We start from the raw sequence: 21,022 nt of genomic DNA, 5'->3' as shown, positions 1-21,022 counted from the left end.
TTATTTTATTGTTATTTTGTGTTTTATTAGGTACATGATCATGAGGAGTCACGAAAAAATCATAAAAATTAAAAACAGAATCAAAAACAGCAGAAGAAAAATCACACCCTGGAAGAAGCATAGACTGGCGTTCAACGCCAGTAAGAAGCATCTGGCTGGCGTTCAACACCAGAACAGAGCATGAATCTAGCACTAAACGCCAGAAACAAGCAACATTCTGGCGTTTGAATGCCAGGAATGTGCCTAGAAGAAAAGCTGGCGCTGAACGCCAGTAACAAGCATGAAACTGGCGTTCAACGCCAGAAACATGCTTTACATGGGCGTTGAACGCCCAGAATGTGCACCACTCGGCGTTTAAACGCCAGAATGGTGTGCAAAGGCATTTTACATGCCTATTTGGTGCAGGGATGGAATTCCTTGACACCTTAGGATCTGTGGACCCCACAGGACACCTCAGGATCTGTGGAGCCCACAGGATCCCCACCTACTATATTCCCACCTTACCTCCTAATCCTATTTTACTCTTTCCCATGTCACACTTCCCAAAAACCCTTCACCAATCACCTCAATCTCTCTTCCCAATCACCTATTCACCACTCACATCCACCCAGTCTTCCCCATAAACCCCACCTACCTTCAAAATTCAAAAACATTTTCCCACCCAATCCCACCCTAAAATGGCCGAACCTACCCTCTCTCCCCTTTCCCTATATATACCCTTCCATTCTACTTCATTTTCACACGACACAACCCCCTCTTCCATACCTCGGCCGAACCTACACTTCCCCTTCTCCTCCATATTCTCTTCTTCTTCTTTATTCTCTTGCTCGAGGACGAGCAATATTTTAAGTTTGGTGTGGTCAAAGCACAATCTTTTTTGTTTTCCACTATCATCAATGGCACCTAAGACCGGAGAATCCTCTAGAAAAGGAAAAGGGAAGACAAAAGCTTCCACCTCCGAGTCATGGGAGATGGAAAGATTCATCTCCAAGAGCCATCAAGACCACTTCTATGATGTTGTGGCAAAGAAGAAGGTGATCCTTGAGGTCCCTTTCAAGCTCAAGAAAAATGAGTATCCAGAAATCCGACATGAGATCCGAAGAAGAGGTTGGGAAGTCCTAACCAACCCCATACAACAAGTCGGAATCTTAATGGTTCAAGAGTTCTATGCCAATGCATGGATCACTAAGAACCATGATCAAAGTATGAACCCGAGTCCAAAGAATTATCTCACAATGGTTCGGGGGAAATACTTAGATTTTAGTCCGGAAAATGTGAGGTTGGCATTCCACTTGCCCATGATGCAAGAAGATGAACGCCCCTACACTAGAAGGGTCAACTTTAATCAATGTTTGGACCAAGTCCTTACGGACATATGTGTGGAAGGAGCTCAATGGAAGAGAGATTCCAAAGGCAAGCCAGTTCAACTAAGAAGACTGGACCTCAAGCCTGTGGCTAGAGGATGGTTGGAGTTCATTCAACGCTCCATCATTCCCACTAGCAACCGATCTGAAGTTACTGTGGATCGGGCCATCATGATTCATAGCATCATGATTGGAGAGGAAGTAGAAGTTCATGAGGTCATCTCCAATGAAATATACAAAATAGCCGACAAGCCATCTACCATGGCAAGGCTAGCTTTTCCTCACCTTATTTGCCATCTATGACTCAGCTGGAGTTATCATAGAAGGAGACATCCCCATTGAAGAGGATAAGCCCATCACCAAGAAGAGGATGGAGCAAGCAAGAGAGACCCTCCACGGATCTCAAGAGATGCATGAGGAAGCTCATCATCAAGAAATCCCTGAGATGCCTCAAGGGATGCACTTTCCTCCTAACAACTATTGGGAACAACTAAACACTTCCTTAGAAGATTTGAGCCACAATGTGGAACAATTAAGGGTGGAACATCATGAGCACTCCATCATTCTCCATGAAATAAGAGAATATCAAAGAGCAATGAGGGAGGAGCAACAAAGGCAAGGAAGGGACATAGAAGAGCTTAAGGACATTGTTGGACCTTCAAGAAGAAGACGCCACTAAGGTGGATTCATTCCTTGTTCTTATTTCTTTCTGCTTTTCGGTTTTTATGTTATGTTTATCTATATTTTGTGTCTCTACTTCATGATCATTAGTATGTAGTAACCATGTCTTAAGGCTATGAATAAAATCCATTAATCCTTCACCTCTCTTAAATGAAAAATGTTTTAATTCAAAAGAACAAGAAGTACATGAATTTCGAATTCATCCTTGAATTTAGTCTAATTATATTGATGTGGTGACAATACTTTTTGTTTTCTGAATGAATGATTGAACAGTGCATATGTCTTTTGATATTGTTGTTTATGAATGTTAAAACTGTTGGCTCTTGAAAGAATGATGAACAAAGAAAAATGTTATTGATGATCTGAAAAATCATGAAATTGATTCTCGAGGCAAGAAAAAGCAGTGAATAGCAAAAGCTTGCAAAAAAAAAGTGGCAAAAAAAATAGAAAGAAAAAGAAAAAGCAAGCAGAAAAAGCCAATAGCCCTTAAAACTAAAAGGCAAGGGTAAAAAGGATCCAAGGCTTTGAGCATCAATGGATAGGAGGGCCCAAGGAAATAAAATCCAGGCCTAAGCGGCTAAATCAAGCTGTCCCTAACCATGTGCTTGTGTCATGAAGGTCCAAGTGAAAAGCTTGAGACTGAATGGTTAAAGTCATGATCCAAAGCAAAAAGAGTGTGCTTAAGAGCTCTGGACACCACTAACTGGGGACTCTAGCAAAGCTGAGTCACAATCTGAAAAGGTTCACCTAGTCATGTGTCTGTGGCATTTATGTATCTGGTGGTAATACTGGAAAACAAAGTGCTTAGGGCCACGGCCAAGACTCATAAGTAGCTGTGTTCAAGAATCAACATGCTTAACTAGGAGAATCAATAACACTATCTGAACTTCTAAGTTCCCAGAGAAGCCAATCATTCTAAACGTCAAAGGAAAAAGTGAGATGCCAAAACTGTTCAGAAGCAAAAAGCTACAAGTCCCGCTCATCTAATTATAATTAATATTCACTGATATTTTGGAATTTATAGTATATTCTCTTCTTTTTATCCGAATTGATTTTCAGTTGCTTGGGGACAAGCAATAATTTAAGTTTGGTGTTGTGATGAGCGGATAATTTATACGCTTTTTGGCATTGTTTTTAGGTAGTTTTTAGTAAGTGCAAGCTACTTTTAGGGATGTTTTCATTAGTTTTTATGTTAAATTCACATTTCTGGACTTTACTATGAGTTTGTATGTTTTTCTGTAATTTCAGGTAATTTCTGGCTGAAATTGAGGGACTTGAGCAAGACTCTGAAAAAGGCTGACAAAAGGACTGCTGATGCTGTTGGAATCTGACCTCTCTGCACTCGAAATGGACTTTCTGGATCTACAGAACTCCAAATGGCGCGCTCTCAACAGTGTTGGAAAGTAGACATCCAGAGCTTTCCAACAATATATAATAGTCCATACTTTATTCTGAAATTGACGACGTAACTTGGCATTGAACGCCAAGTACATGCTGCTGTCTGGAGTTAAACGCCAGAAACACGTCATGATCCGGAGTTGAACGCCCAAAACACGTTATAACTTGGCATTCAACTCCAAGAAAAGCCTCAGCTCGTGGATAGATCAAGCTCAGCCCAAACATACACCAAGTGGGCCCCGGAAGTGGATTTATGCATCAATTACTTTCGCATGTAAACCCTAGTAGCTAGTTTAGTATAAATAAGACTTTTTACTAGTGTATTAGTAATCTTTTGACCATTCGGTCTTTTGATCACGATTTGGGGGCTGGCCATTCGGCCATGCCTAAACCTTTCACTTATGTATTTTCAACGGTGGAGTTTCTGCACACCATAGATTAAGGGTGTGGAGCTCTGCTGTACCTCAAGTTTCAATACAATTACTATTACTTTCTATTCAATTCTCTTTTATTCTTATTCCAAGATATACGTTGCACAACACTTTGATGAATGTGATGATCCGTGACACTCATCATCATTCTCACCTATGAATGCGCGTGATTGACAACCACTTCCGTTCTACTCTAGGCCAGGCGCATATCTCTTAGATTCCCCAACAGAATCTTCGTGGTATAAGCTAGATAGATGGCGGCATTCATGGGGATCGAGAAAGTCTAACCTTGTCTGTGGTATTCCGAGTAGGATCCCGGGAATCCGGAAAGTCTAACCTTGTCTATGGTATTCCGAGTAGGATTCCGGTATTAAATGACTGTGACGAGCTTCAAACACCTGAAGGCTGGGCGTGATGACAAACGCAAAAGAATCAATGGATTCTACTCCAACATGATTGAGAACCGACAGATGATTAGCCGTGCTGTGACAGAGCATTTGGACCATTTTCACTGAGAGGATGGGATGTAGCTATCAACAAGGGTGATGCCTCCAGACGACAGTGCATAGGACCATTTTCCCGAGATGATTAAAAGTAGCCATTGATGATGGTGATGCCCTACATACAGCTTGCCATGGAAAGGAGTAAGAAGGATTGGATGAGAGCAATAAGAAAGTAGAGATTCGAAAGGATTCTAGCATCTCCACACGCCTATCTAAAATTCCCACTATTGATTTACATAAGTATTTCTATCCCTTTTTGTTTTATTTATCTTTTAAATTATCTAATCCAATTACATTTGACCCTATGAATCCACTTAACTGAGATTTACATGGTGACCATAGCTTGCTTCATACCAACAATCTCTGTGGGATCGACCCTTACTCACGTAAGGTATTACTTGGATGACCCAGTACACTTGCTGGTTAAGTTGAACGGAGTTGTGTCCACACATAGTTGAAAAAGCAATGAATTTTACAAAATACAATGACAAAGGAATCACAATTTCGTCCATCAGGTTCGATCACTCAACTCTATGTTTCCATACTTCTTATCAAGTATTCTTGCAAGTTGCTTCATTTTTGATGAGTAAATCAATTCTTTAGATTTTTTTATTGTATCGAGTTATTTCTTTGCCTAGCCCTATATGTCTATACACTTGCTTGGAATTTGATTGTTGCTTTTACTAAATCAACAGGACATTATAGATAGATAGATATATATAGTATATACATACTTGCATGCACATAGGTAGTTGCATTCAATAAGTTGTTTCCCTTTGATCATTGGTGCACGAAATTGCAATCACACTTTTGCAATCCCGCACAACTAACCAGCAAGTGCACTGGGTCGTCCAAGTAATACCTTACGTGAGTAAGGGTCGATCCCACGGAGATTGTCGGCTTGAAGCAAGCTATGGTTATCTTGTAACTCTTAGTCAGGATATCAATAATTATCAGGTTTGATTGTGAAAAGTGAAAGAACATGAAATAAATACTTGTTTTGTAGTAATGGAGAACAGGTTGAGGTTTTGGAGATGCTCTATCTTCTGAATCTCTGCTTTCCTACTGTCTTCTTCTTCAAGCACGCAAGATTCCTTCCATGGCAAGCTGTATGTAGGGTTTCACCGTTGTCAATGGCTACCTCCCATCCTCTCAGTGAAAATGTTCAACGCACCCTGTCACGGCACGGCTAATCATCTGTCGGTTCTCAATCAGGTTGGAAAAGAATCCAGTGATTCTTTTGCATCTGTCACTAACGCCCAGCCTTCAGGAGTTTGAAGCTCGTCACAGTCATTCAATCCTTGAATCCTACTCAGAATACCACAGACAAGGTTTAGACTTTCCAGATTCTCTTGAATGCCGCCATCAATTCTAGCTTATACCACGAAGATTCTGATTAAGGAATCCAAGAGATATCTACTCAATCTAAGGTAGAACGGAGGTGGTTGTCAGGCACACGTTCATAGTTGAGAATGATGATGAGTGTCACGGATCATCACATTCATTAGGTTTAAGAACAAGTGATATCTTAGAATAGAAGTAAGCATGATTGAATGAAAAACAGTAGTAATTGCATTAATCCATCAAGACACAGCAGAGCTCCTCACCCCACAACATGGGGTTTAGAGACTCATGCCGTAGAAGATACAATGAGAAACGTGTGAAGTGTCATGAGGTACCGATACAATGTCAAAAGGTCCTATTAATAGGGAACTAGTAACCTAGGTTATACAGAAATGAGTAAATGATGTAAAAATCCACTTCTGGGTCCACTTAGTGTGTGCTTGGGCTGAGCATTGAAGCTTTCATGTGTAGAGACCTTTTCTGGAGTTAAACGCCAGCTTTTATGCCAGTTTGGGTGTTTAACTCCAATTTTTATGCCAGTTCCAGCGTTAAACGCTGGGAATTCTGAAGCTGATTTGCAACGCCGGTTTGGGCCATCAAATCTCGGGCAAAGTATGGACTATTATACATTGCCGGAAATCCCAGGATGTCTACTTTCCAACGCCGTTGAGAGCGTGCCAATTGGGCTTCTGTAGCTCCAGAAAATCCACTTCGAGTGCAGGGAGGTCAGAATCTAACAGCATCTGCAGTCCTTTTCAGCCTCTAAATCAGATTTTTGCTCAGGACCCTCAATTTAAGCCAGAAAATACCTGAAATCACAGAAAAACACACAAACTCATAGTAAAGTCCAAAAAAGTGAATTTTAACTAAAAACTAATAAAATTATACTAAAAACTAACTAAAACATACTAAAAACATACTGAAAACAATGCCAAAAAGCGTATAAATTATCCGCTCATCACAACACCAAACTTAAATTGTTGCTTGTCCCCAAGCAACTGAAAATCTAAATAAAAAAGAAGAGAATATACTATAGACTCCAAAATATCAAGGAAACTTAGCTCCAATTAGATGAGCGGGACTATTGGCTTTTTGCTTCCGAACAGTTTTGGCATCTCGCTTTATCCTTTGAAGTTCAAAATGATTGGCATCTATAGGAACTCAGAACTCAGATAGTGTTATTGATTCTCCTAGTTAAGTATAATGATTCTTGAACATAGCTATTCTATGAGTCTTGGCTATGGCCCAAAGCACTCTGTCTTCCAGTATTACCACCGGATACATACATGCCACAGACACATACTTGGGTGAACCTTTCCAGATTATGACTCAGCTTTGCTAGAGTCCCAAATTAGAGGTGTCCAGGGTTCTTAAGCACACTCTTTTTGCCTTGGATCATAACTTTATTTCTTTCTTTTTCTTCTATCTCTTTTTTTTCATTTTTTTTGAATCACTGCTTTTTCTTGCTTCAAGAATCAATTTTATGATTTTTCAGATCTTCAATAACAGTTCTCTTTTTCCTCATTCTTTCAAGAGCCAACAATTTTAATATTCTTAAAACAACAAATTCAAAAGACATATGCACTGTTCAAGCATTCATTCAGAAAACAAAAATTATTGTCACCACATCAAACTAATTCAACTAGTTTCAAAGATAAATTCGAAATCCTGTACTTCTTGTTCTTTTGTGATTAAAGCACTTTTCATTTAAGAGAGGTGATGGATTCATAGGACATTCATAGCTTTAAGACATGAATTTTAAATTTTATTAATTATGAATTAAGAACAAGATTCAAAAATAGATATAAGATGAGACTAGTAAGAATAGAAAACAAAAAATTTAAATAGGCTCCTAATGATAGAGGTTATCACAGAGTTAGGACTCAAAAACCTTGATTTTGAGAAGTGGATGCTCCCTCAAATTGAGGGGAGAACTTTTGGCGTTTCAGTTCTTGAAGTTCACGCCCCTGCTTCTCTTGTTCCTTCAGCAATTTGCAGAGCATGCAGTTCTGATTCTGCTGTTCTTCCTTAAGTTGCTCCATAGTTTCTTGCAACTTGGTGATATATGCTTCTAGGCTGGCCCAGTAGTCAATTTCAGGAAATTCAGGGAGGAACTCCTGTGCCCTCTTTTTGATAGAGTTGTCTTGCATTTTTCCTTCCATTGACTTCTTGGTGATTGGATGTTCAATGGATATGAATTCATCTACTCCCATCTTTACCCCAGCCTCTTTACAGAGCAAGGAGATCAAGCTTGGGTAAGCCAGTTTGGCTTCAGTGGAATTCTTATTTGCAATTGTGTAGATCTCACAAGCAATCAGATGATGAACCTCCACTTCTTTTCCAAGCATAATGCAATGAATCATCACTGCTCTTTTGATAGTGACCTCAGAACGGTTGCTAGTGGGCAATATGGAACGCCCAATAAAGTCTAGTGGGCAATATGCAATTGGTTTGAGGTCTCCCCTCTTGAGTTGGTTTGGGACACCTTTTGAATTGGTTATCCACTTAGTTCCAGGGAGGCATATGTCCTCTAGAACTTGATCCAACCCTTTATCTGCTCTCACCATTCTCCTATTAAAGGATTCAGGATCATTTTGCAGTTGAGGCAATTTGAAGATCTCTCTTATTTTGTCCAGATGGAAGTAGATAACTTTCCCTCTGACCATGGTTCTGTAAGTATGGAAAGCAGTTGCAGTCATTCTCTGCTTATCTGTCAACCACAGATTTGAGTAGAATTCCTGAACCATATTTCTTCCAACCTTTATCTCAGGATTGGTTAGAACTTCCCATCCTCTGTTTCGAATTTCCTCTTGGATCCCCGGATATTCATCTTCTTTCAAATCGAATTTGACTTCCGGGATCACTGACCTCAGACCCATTATTTTGTGATAATGGTCTTCATGTTCTTTGGTTAAGAACTTCTCTTGATTCGAAAGATTCTTTGGATTATTCTCTTTCTTTCCTCTTAAATTGGTTTGTTTTCCCTTAGGAGTCATGATCTTGATGAATCTTGACTTAGTGATCACGGAAAAGCACACCAAACTTAGAGGTTTGCTTGTCCTCAAGCAAAAGAAAGGAAAGAGGAGAGAGAGGAGGAGAGCAAATTCGAATGGTGTGGGGAAATAGGGTGGCCGAACGTGTATTTATAAGGGAAGGGGGAGAGATTTTGAAAATTTTGAAGGAGATTTGAGAAGATATGGGGAGAATTTGAGAGAAATTTGAGTTTTTGAAGAAGATTTGGGATGGATTTGAGAGAGATTTGAAGATTGATTTTAATTTTTGAAAATTTGAAGGTGAATGATGAAAGTTTGAAATGTGTTTATGTAGAAAAGTATGGATCAAAAAAGGAAAGTTTGAAAAAAATTTAATCGGAAAGCAAAATCTCAGTCCCCCACCTTTCTGGCGTTAAACGCCCAGAATGGTATCCATTCTGGCGTTTAACACCCATTTGTTGGCCATTGTGGGCGTTTAATGCCCAGCCAGGTGCCCTGGCTGGCGTTAAACGCCAGAATTCCCTTTGTCACTGGGCGTTTTGCTAAACGCCCAGGATGCTGCACACCTGGCATTAAACGCCCAGAATGGTGCCCATTCTGGCATTTAACGCCCAAAATGGCACCTTTACTGGCGTTGAACGCCCAGAATGGTGCCCATTCTGGCGTTTAACGCCCAAAGTACCCCTTACTGGCATTTTTTTCGCCAGTAAGCTCTTTTTCTCTGCTTTTTGCACTGAATCCTTCTGTAACTCTGTGAATTCCTTCATTTTTGATACTTGCCCCTTGCAGAAATAAAACATATAACCTGCTAATGACTGGGTTGCCTCCCAGCAAGCTCTTCTTTATTGTCTTTAGCTGGACCTTCACTGAGGATCATTCCAGCCTCAGTTTTCAGCATTCCTGCTCAAAATTGCCTTCAAGATAATGCTTGATCCTCTGTCCATTAACAATGAACTTTTTACCCCTCCACCGGGATTTAAGCTTTCCTGGGAACAATCTGAGCCTAGAGTTGAAGAGTAGAACTTTTTGTCCTGGCTCAAAGACTCTGGATGACAACTTCTTGTCATGCCACTTCTTTGCCTTTTCCTTATAAATTTTTGCATTTTCAAAGGCATTGAGTCTGAACTCCTCTAGCTCATTTAGCTGGAGCAATCTTTTTTCACCAGCTAACAGAGCATCCATGTTTAGGAACCTGGTTGCCCAGTAGGCTTTATGTTCCAGTTCCACGGGCAGATGACAGGCCTTCCCATACACCAGTTGGTATGGAGAGGTTCCTATAGGAGTCTTGAATGCTGTTCTGTATGCCCACAGAGCATCATCCAAACTCTTTGCCCAATCCTTTCTTCGGGCTATCACAGTCCGTTCTAGGATTCGTTTTAGCTCTCTGTTAGAGACTTCAGCTTGCCCATTTGTCTGTGGATGATACGGAGTTGCCACTTTGTGGCTAATTCCATATCGGACCATAGCAGAGTATAGCTGTTTATTGCAGAAATGAGTGCCCCCGTCACTGATTAGTACTCTGGGAACACCAAACCTGCTGAAGATGTGTTTCTGGAGGAATTTCAACACGGTCTTGGTATCATTAGTGGGCGTAGCATTTGCTTCTACCCACTTAGATACAGAGTCCACTGCCACCAGAATGTAAGTGTTTGAGTATGATGGTGGGAATGGACCCATGAAGTCAATCCCCCATACATCAAACAATTCAATCTCTAATATCCCTTGTTGAGGCATGGCATATCCGTGAGGCAAGTTACCAGCTCTTTGGCAACTGTCACAGTTACGCACAAACTCTCGGGCATCTCTATAAAGAGTAGGCCAGTAGAAGCCACATTGGAGGACTTTAGTGGCTGTTCGTTCACTTCCAAAATGTCCTCCATACTGTGATCCATGGCAGTGCCATAAGATCCTTTGTGCTTCTTCTCTGGGTACACATCTGCGGATCATTCCGTCTGCACATCTCTTAAAGAGATATAGCTCATCCCATAGGTAGTACTTGGCATCTGAAATTAATTTCTTTCTTTGCACTCTGCTGTACTCCTGGGGTATGAACCTCACAGCTTTATAATTTGCAATATCTGCAAACCATGGAGCTTCCTGAATGGCAAAGAGTTTCTCATCTGGGAAAGTCTCAGAGATCTCAGTAGAAGGGAGGAATGCCCCAGCTACTGGTTCTATTCGGGACAGATGATCAGCTACTTGGTTCTCTGTCCCTTTTCTGTCTCTTATTTATATATCAAACTCTTGCAGAAGCAACACCCATCTTATAAGCCTGGGTTTTGAATCCTGCTTTGTGAGTAAGTACTTAAGAGCAGCATGGTCAGTGTACACAATCACCTTTGATCCCACTAGATAGGATCTAAACTTGTCAATGGCATAGACCACTGCAAGTAATTCTTTTTCTGTGGTTGTGTAATTCTTCTGTGCATCATTTAGAACACGGCTGGCATAATAAATGACGTGCAGAAGCTTGTTATGCCTCTGTCCCAACACGGCACCAATGGCATGGTCACTGGCATCACACATTAGTTCGAATGGCAATGTCCAGTCTGGTGCAGAGAAAATTGGTGCTGTGACCAGCTTAGCTTTTAGGGTCTCAAATGCCTGCAGAAACTGTGTGTCAAACACAAATGGTGTGTCGGCAGCTAGCAGATTACTCAGGGGTTTAGCAATTTTCGAAAAATCCTTTATAAACCTTCTGTAGAATCCTGCATGCCCCAGAAAGCTTCTGATTGCCTTAACATTGGCTGGTGGTGGCAATTTTTCAATTACCTCCACCTTTGCTTTATCCACCTCTATTCCCCTGCTTGAAATTTTGTGCCCAAGGACAATTCCTTCAGTCACCATAAAGTGACATTTCTCCCAGTTTAAAACCAGGTTAGTCTCTTGACACCTTTTCAGGACAAGTGCTAGGTGATTAAGACAGGAGCTGAATGAGTCTCCATATACTGAGAAGTCATCCATGAAGACTTCCAGAAATTTCTCCACCATATCAGAGAAGATCGATAGCATGCATCTCTGAAAGGTTGCAGGAGCATTACACAGACCAAAAGGCATCCTCCTGTAGGCAAACACGCCAGAAGGGCAAGTAAATGCTGTTTTCTCTTGGTCTTGAGGATCTACTGCAATTTGGTTGTAACCTGAATAACCATCCAAAAAGCAGTAATAATCATGACCAGCTAGTCTTTCTATCATTTGGTCTATGAATGGTAAAGGAAAATGATCCTTTCTGGTGGCTGTATTGAGCCTTCTGTAGTCAATACACATACGCCACCCTGTGACTGTTCTTGTAGGAACCAGTTCATTTTTTTTCATTATGAACCATTGTCATGCCTCCCTTTTTGGGGACAACTTGGACAGGGCTTACCCAGGGGCTATCAGAAATAGGATAAATAATCCCAGCCTCTAGTAATTTAGTGACCTCTTTCTGCACCACCTCCTTCATGGCTGGATTTAGCCTCCTTTGTGGTTAGACCACTGGTTTGGCATTATCCTCCAACAGGATCTTGTGCATGCATCTAGCTGGGCTAATGCCCTTAAGATCACTTATGGACCATCCAAGAGCTGTCTTGTGTGTCCTTAGCACTTGAATCAGTGCTTCCTCTTCCTGTGGATTTAAAGCAGAGCTTATAATCACTGGAAAAGTGTCACCCTCTCCCAGAAATGCATACTTCAGGGATGGTGGTAATGGTTTGAGTTCAGGTTTGGGAGGCTTATCCTCCTCCTGAGGAATTTTCAAAAATTCCTTTGTTTCCTCTGGTTCTTCTTGATCAGGCTGAGCATCCTTGAAGATGTCTTCAAGCTCTGATTCTAGACTTTCAGTCATATTGATCTCTTCCACCAAAGTGTCAATGATGTCAGCGCCCATGCAGTCACTTGGTGTGTCTGGATGCTGCATAGCTTTTACAGCATTCAACTTGAACTCATCCTCATTGACTCTCAGGGTTACTTCCCCTTTTTGTACATCAATGAGAGTTCGTCCAGTTGCTAGGAAAGGTCTTCCTAGAATGAGAGTTGCACTCTTGTGCTCCTCCATTTCCAGCACCACAAAGTCAGTTGGAAAGGTGAATGGCCCAACCTTGACAATCATGTCCTCTATTATGCCTGATGGATATTTAATGGAGCCATCAGCAAGTTGGAGGCATATCCGGGTTGGCTTGACTTCTTCAGTCAACCCAAGCTTTCTGATAATGGATGCAGGTATTAGATTGATGCTTGCTCCAAGATCACACAGGGCTGTCTTAGTGCAAGCACCTTCTAATGTGCATGGTATCATAAAGCTTCCTGGATCTTGAAGCTTTTCTGGTAAGCTTTTTAGAATGACTGCACTGCATTCTTCAGTGAGAAATACTTTTTTAGTCTCTCTCCAATCCTTCTTATGGCTTAAGATTTCTTTCATGAACTTAGCATAAGAAGGTATTTGCTCAAGTGCCTCTGCAAACGGAATCTTTATTTCAAGAGTCCTTAGATAGTCTGCAAAGCGGGCAAATTGCTTATCCTGTTCCGCTTGGCGGAGCTTTTGAGGATAAGGCATCTTGGCTTTATATTCTTCAACCTTAGTTGCTGCAGGTTTATTCCTTACAGAAGTGGTTGAAGAAGCCTTTTTAGAGGGATTACTGTCAGCACTCTCAGGTGTCTGATCCTCCCTTGGCGTCTGAACGCCAGGATTGGGTGAAGATTGGGCGTTTAACGCCAACTTCTCTCCCTTTTCTGGCATTTGAACGCCAGAACTCGGCAGGGAATGGGCGTTTAACGCCAGCTTTCCCCCTTTTTCTGGCGTTTGAACGCCAAAAGTATTCCTCTCTGGGCTCTTACTGTCCTCAGAGGGATTTTGGACAGTGGTTTGGTTATCCTCTGTCAATTGTTCCTTATTTGGCTTTTTGCTACTTTGAGCAGTGTTATTCAATGTCTTCCCACTCCTCAGTTGAACTGCTTGACATTCTTCTGTTATCTGTTTAGATATCTGCTGTTTTGCCTGATTCAACTGCAATTCTATGTTCTTGTTAGCAATTTTAGTTTCTTGGAGCATCTCTTTAAATTCTGCTAACTATTTTGTCATCAGGTGTAATTGCTGAGTAAGCTCAATCATATGTTCTTGAGGATTAGGGTCAGTGGCTGCTGCCATGACTTCCTCTTTTGCAGAGAACTCATTGCTAGAGTAAAAATATTGATTTCTAGCAACAGTGTCTATAAGCTCTTGAGCCTCTTCAATTGTCTTTCTCATGTGTATAGATCCACCAGCTGAGTGGTCTAAAGACATCTGAGCTTTTTCTGTAAGCCCATAGTAGAAGATGTCTAACTGTACCCACTCTGAAAACATTTCAGAGGGGCATTTTCTTAGCATACCTCTATACCTCTCCCAGGCATTATAAAGGGATTCATTATCCTCTTGTTTAAAGCCTTGGATGTCCAGCCTTAGCTGTGTCATCCTCTTTGGAGGGTAAAATTGATTCAGGAATTTGTCTGATAACTGTTTCCATGTCTTTATGCTTGTTGTAGGTTGGTTATTCAACCACCTCTTAGCTTGATCTTTTACAGCAAATGGAAATAGTAATAGTCTGTAGACATCCTGATCCACCTCTTTATCACGCACTGTGTCAGCAATTTGTAAGAACTGTGCCAGAAACTCAATAGGTTCTTCCTGTAGAAGACCGGAATACTGGCATTTTTGCTGCACCATGATAATGAGTTGAGGATTTAGCTCAAAGCTGCTTGCTTTGATGGGAGGTATATAGATACTACTCCCATATGCAGCTGTAATGCGGTTAGCATATGATCCCAGAGTCCTTCTGGACTGCTCAATTCCACTTGAGTCCATGATGGATAAAGGGAATATGATATGAATTCACAAGTAAAATATATATATATATATATATATATATATATATTTTGAATTGACCGAAAAAAATAAAATAAAACAAAAGGAAAACAAAATAAATTTTCGAAAACTAAAAGAAAATAAGATCAAAGCAAATTGAAAACTAAATCAATTAATCAGTTAAAAAGATTTTGGAATTAGCAATAGAAAAGATATGATTGAAAATTATTTTGAAAAAGATTTGATTTTTTTTTGAAATGAGGAAAGAGAGAAACAACAAAATGACTCCAAACTTAAAATTTTTAGAAAATCAGACATAAATTTTCGAAAAATCAAGGGAAAACAAAAAGAAGACACCAAACTTAGAATTTTTAAAGATCAAAAAAGGGATTAAGGACATGCAAATTCGAAAAATTAAAAGAAAACAAAAGCATGCAATTGACACAAAACTTAAAATATGAGACTAGACTCAACTAAAAGACTCTAAACCAACAAAAATAAAATAGTCCTAATCTAAGCAACAAGATAAGCCGTCAGTTGTCCAAACTCGAACAATCCCCGGCAACGGCGCCAAAAACTTGGTGCACAAAATTGCAATCACACTTTTGCAATCCCGCACAACTAACCAGCAAGTGCACTGGGTCGTCCAAGTAATACCTTACGTGAGTAAGGGTCGATCCCACGGAGATTGTCGGCTTGAAGCAAGCTATGTTTATCTTGTAACTCTTAGTCAGGATATCAATAATTATCAGGTTTGATTGTGAAAAGTAAAAGAACATGAAATAAATACTTGTTTTGCAGTAATGGAGAACAGGTTGAGGTTTTGGAGATGCTCTATCTTCTGAATCTCTGCTTTCCTACTGTCTTCTTCTTCAAGCACGCAAGACTCCTTCCATGGCAAGCTGTATGTAGGGTTTCACCGTTGTCAATGGCTACCTCCCATCCTCTCAGTGAAAATGTTCAACGCACCCTGTCACGGCACGGCTAATCATCTGTCGGTTCTCAATCAGGTTGGAATAGAATCCAGTGATTCTTTTGCGTCTGTCACTAACGCCCAGCCTTCAGGAGTTTGAAGCTCGTCATAGTCATTCAATCCTTGAATCCTACTCAGAATACCACAGACAAGGTTTAGACCTTCCGGATTCTCTTGAATGCCGCCATTAATTCTAGCTTATACCACGAAGATTCTGATTAAGGAATCCAAGAGATATCTACTCAAACTAAGGTAGAACGGAGGTGGTTGTCAGGCACACGTTCATAGTTGAGAATGATGATGAGTGTCACGGATCATCACATTCATCAGGTTTAAGAACAAGTGATATCTTAGAATAGAAGTAAGCATGATTGAATGAAAAACAGTAGTAATTGCATTAATCCATCAAGACACAGCAGAAGATACAATGAGGAAGATACAATGAGAAACGTGTGAAGTGTCATGAGGTACCGATACAATGTCAAAAGATCCTATTAATAGTGAACTAGTAACCTAGGGTATACAGAAATGAGTAAATGACATAAAAATCCACTTCTGGGTTCACTTAGTGTGTTCTTGGGCTGAGCATTGAAGCTTTCATGTGTAGAGACTTTTTCTGGAGTTAAACGCCAGCTTTTATGCCAGTTTGGGCGTTTAACTCCAATTTTTATGCCAGTTCCAGCGTTAAACACTGGGAATTCTGAAGCTGATTTGCAACACTGGTTTGGGCCATCAAATCTCGGGCAAAGTATCGACTATTATACATTGCTGGAAAGCCCAGGATGTCTACCTTTCAACGCCATTGAGAGCGTGCCAATTGGGCTTCTGTATCTCCAGAAAATCCACTTCGAGTGCAGGGAGGTCAGAATCCAACAGCATCTGCAGTCCTTTTCAGCCTCTGAATCAGATTTTTGCTTAGGACCCTCAATTTCAGCCAGAAAATACCTGAAATCACAGAAAAACATACAAACTCATAGTAAAGTCCAGAAAAGTGAATTTTAACTAAAAACTAATAAAATTATACTAAAAACTAACTAAAACATACTAAAAACATACTGAAAACAATGCCAAAAAGCGTATAAATTATCCGCTCATCAATCATTCTCCTTGTTTGGTTTAGCATGAGGACATGCTATCGTCTAAGTATGGGAGAATTGATGAGTCCATATTTGACGATATATTTTAGCTTGAATTGGATGGATTTCATCACATAAACTCACACTTATTCACAAAAAATAACATACGTTTGTGTTTGATTCCTAAAGTGAGCCTAAATATGAAAACATGCGTTTTTGTGCTTAAATTGAGCAATTTAATCCCACTTTTATTCCATTCGATGCCGTGATATGTTTGTTGAGTGATTTCAGGTCCTAGAGGCAAGAATGGGTTGGTAGAAGTAGAAGAAAGCATGCAAAAAGGGAGAAAACATGAAGAAAACAAAGGAGAAAATCATCTCAGCCTGTGCCCACGCACACCTTCTATGCCCACGCACAGGGGTCAAAATCAGGACCTGTGCGTCTGCACACCTTCTGTGCCCATGCACAGGCTGTGCCCATGCTCAGGGAAGAATGGAAATTAGGACCTGTGCGTCCGCACAGGACCTGTGCCCACGCACAGGAGGAAAATCAGCATCAGTGCCCATGCACAGACCTGTGCGTCCGCAGAGGTACCAGCGCATGCCTCCATGAAAATTTCATGTGGAATCGCGTTTTAGGGGCTTTTTGGCCCATTTTTGAAGGCTTTGAAGCATATTTAAAGGGGGAAGCAACACTATATCATACCATACATTACCATACTTCATAGAAGAGCTTTTAGGTGTAGTTTTAGGGTAGTTTAGTTTTAGGTTTTTCTCTCTTAGGGTTTTAATTAAGGTTTTAATGTACCATTTTATACTTCAATTTTGTTCTTGGATTTTGTTATCTCATTGTAAGTATTTCTTTAATTTCTCTTTTATTACACTACTTGTTCTACACTTTCATCTATTTCAATCTCTCTTGTCAATTTACATAGTCTTGCAATTTTGGATTCCTAGTTGCTAATTTGATGTTTGATGCTTATTTTATGCTTGTTTGAGTTGCCTTTATTGATTTTGATCATTTATGGTTCATAGTTTTCATCAATTTACCAATTTTGCCATGCTTTATGTTTATGTCCTCTATGTGTTTGATGAAATGCCAATTTTGATTATGGGGTAATTTCTACCCTTTGGCTTGGAAAAAATGAGTTTATGGATTACTAGAGCCATAATGTCCAACATTTAGTAATAATTCTTGGGTTGTTAATTGTTCTTGTTCCCACTAACACTAATTTGTCGCTAAAGTAATTAGCAAGCAAGCTAGGACTTGTGGGTTAAGAACACTTATGCTCATTTAACTTACTCACCGATGTGAGGGTTGACTTAGTGAGATTAATCCATGATGATTATCATAGTTGTGTTTATGGCAAGGAAGGGATTCCATAACTCATCCCTAGTCAAGGTTTCATTTATGTTTTAAACCACTTTTGCATCACTTTGAAGCTTTACTTGTTCATATTATATACATAGTTCTTTTGTTCTTTTATTGCTTTATTACTTGCAAATTTGTCTCGTTCTTTTATCTCTTTGTTGTTTGCTTAAATCATTGAAAACCCCCTTTGCTTCTTACAACCAAAATTGTATGTGCTCATTGGCATTAGTTCCTAGGGAGAACGACCTGGGGATCTAAATACTCTCGGTTAATATTTGCTTTGAATTGTGACATCTTTAAAATTATAATTTGATTGATGATCAATGGTTGGGTTTGGACTATACTTGCAACGTCAATCCTATTTTTAGTGTTAAAATCCAAACCTATGCTTTTGGTCGTCTATCATTCATCTTCAATCACTGAGAACACTGGTACTAAGAAGAAGGTACCTAAAAGCTGGAGGGATAAGAAAATCCCCACTTAAGGCCTCTCACCTGGCATGAGAGTTCTCTTCACTGACAACCCAGTCATCCCACATACTGTCAACAAGATCCTGTCTCTAGAACATGTGGATCTCATCCATGAGAGAACAGGCAAGAAGTTCACTGTAAGGGGCGAAATTCTGAGCCCCTATCCATCTTCGTAAGGAGCTAATAGTCAAGCTAGCGACGTTAAAGAAGTGCTTGTTGGGAGTCAACCCAACCATAATTAGTTATTTCTATTTTTCTTTAAGTTATTTACATAATTATTTCTTTAAGTTTGTGATCATGTACAGTATTTAGAACAGAAACAGAGACTGTCAGAACTAGAAACAGAACACCCTGGAGCAGGTAGCTTGCTGGCGTTGAACGCCAGACAAGGAGGCCAGAGTGGGCGTTCAACGCCACATAGGTGATGACAAGTCATCTTATGCTAGTTTTACAAGCATTTTTCATTAGTTTCATTTGATTTTAGGCACTTTCTTGTACAATAAGTAAGTAATTGGAGTGGATTTTCATAACTATTTTGAATCAACCAAACATCATCTATTTTACACAAAATCATAGGTTTTATGCTAGAATTAATTGATTTTATAAATGATGCAAAGATCTAGTGATTTTGGTGGGACTTTGATTAGTTGTTTGGTTACTTGTAGGTGAAGAAATGATGAAAAAGGAAAGAACTAGGAAAGAGTTGCATTACAAAGCATGGCGATCACTAAGGCAACGCTAAGCACTCACCAAAGGTAGCGTTTAATGAATGAACGCAGCGTTCAATGAATGAACGCATCGTTCAATGAATGAACGCAGCATTCAAAGAGTGAACGTCCATGGAAACAATTAGCTCAACCAAAGGAGGCTCACACAAGCCACGTTCACTAGAGTGAACGCCAAGTTCACTTGTGTGAACTTTCTCGAGCATTGGCCAGGGAACCAAGGTAGCGTGCAACAAAGGAAGCAGTGCTCACTAAGGAAGGAACGTTCAATTGGATGAACGTAGCATTCACTTTTGTGAATGTTTTCGAAGAGAGAAAGACAAGAAAGCAAGGCTCACAAGGGCCAGCGCTCGAACAAAGAAACGTAGCGCTCAGCCAAGGAAGCATCAAGCGCTCGACGAAGAAGCCAAGTTCACTCAAGTAAATTTCACGTTCACAAAAGTGAACGTTTGCTTGGTGCTGGCCAAGGAAAGCAAAGCACAACACTCATCAAAGGAGCAGCGTTCAAAAGCTTGAATGGAGTGTTCACTTGTGTGAACATTTTCGTGCTCTTGCCCAAGGAAACCAAGGAAGGGTAGCGCTAAAAAATTATAGCGCAGTGCCCACACCAAGGTTCGAAGAGGGAGCGCCCACCAAAAGGAGAGCATAGTGCTCAATTAAGGAAGCACAGCACTCACCAAACATGCGATGGCCAAGGTTCGAAGAGGGAGTATACACCATGAAGACATGCGCTGAAGGAAGGCGTGCATTAACGCGTGTAGCATTCAACAAGGCAACGCAGTGTTCAAAATGTGAGCGCCAGGAGCATGCCATGGACATGAGGGATGCACGCTTTGGAGCAGGGAACGTAGTGTTCACTTAAGTGAACTGGGCGCTTCCCTGGGAGCTTACCAATTGCACCCTGACCCATGCCACTTTAACCAAGTCAATTGGATCCATTTCTTCATGAAATTTAAAACCCCACTCCAAGTTTTAAAAACCAAAAATAGAAAGTGTATAAATAGGATTAAATTTAATTTGTAAGGGGGGCTAGAGCTTAATTTTTTACCTTCACTTTTTCATTTAGAGATTTCTCTTTGCTCTCTGAGTTTTCTTTAGAATTCTAGAGTTGAGATTAGATCTGAGCTTGTTTTCTGTTTCAATTTCTTTCTTTTGTAACTTCTACTTTCTAATTTTGGGTTTTTGAACTCTGATTGAAGGATTCTCTGAAGTTCTTCATCTAGGAGTTCCATTTCTTCTCTATTTTCTGAATTTATGAATTAAGGATCGGATCTTTATTGTTTCCTTCTGATTTTACTTCTTCTGCAATTTTCATTTCTACTTTAGTTCTTCTGCAAATCTACTTCATCTTCTACTTCTCTGCACTTTACAATTACATTTTTATTTTGAATCCGAGTCCCCAAATCCTTTACTCTTAAAGAAATTTAAGATTTCCAGCAATTTAGATTCAGTAATTTAAGTTTCTTGCACTTGAAGTTTCAGTCATTTACTTTTCTTGTAATTTAAATTTCAGTTCATTTACTTTCTTACACTCTAAGTTTCATGCAATTTACCCTTCCGCACTTTAAAATTCTATGAATTTCCCTTCTTCCTTTCATTTACTTGCTATTTAGCTCCTATTAATCAAAATTCATTCAAATCATCAAATATTTGCTTAACTAAATTCATCACCTAACTAAAATTGCTCAATCCATCAATCTCTGTGGGATCAAACTCACTCTTGTGAGTTATTACTACTTGATGCGACCCAGTACACTTGCCGGTGAGTTTGTGCGGAATCGTTTTTCCCTCATCAAGTTTTTGGCGCCGTTGTCGGGGATTGATTTAGATTGACAATGATTAAGTAGGGTGATAATCTAGATTAAGCAGTTTTTC

Source organism: Arachis hypogaea, chromosome 6 (assembly GCF_003086295.3).
Source record: "Arachis hypogaea cultivar Tifrunner chromosome 6, arahy.Tifrunner.gnm2.J5K5, whole genome shotgun sequence".
NCBI classification, from domain to species: domain Eukaryota; kingdom Viridiplantae; phylum Streptophyta; class Magnoliopsida; order Fabales; family Fabaceae; genus Arachis; species Arachis hypogaea.
This window is presented reverse-complemented; position numbering follows the sequence as displayed.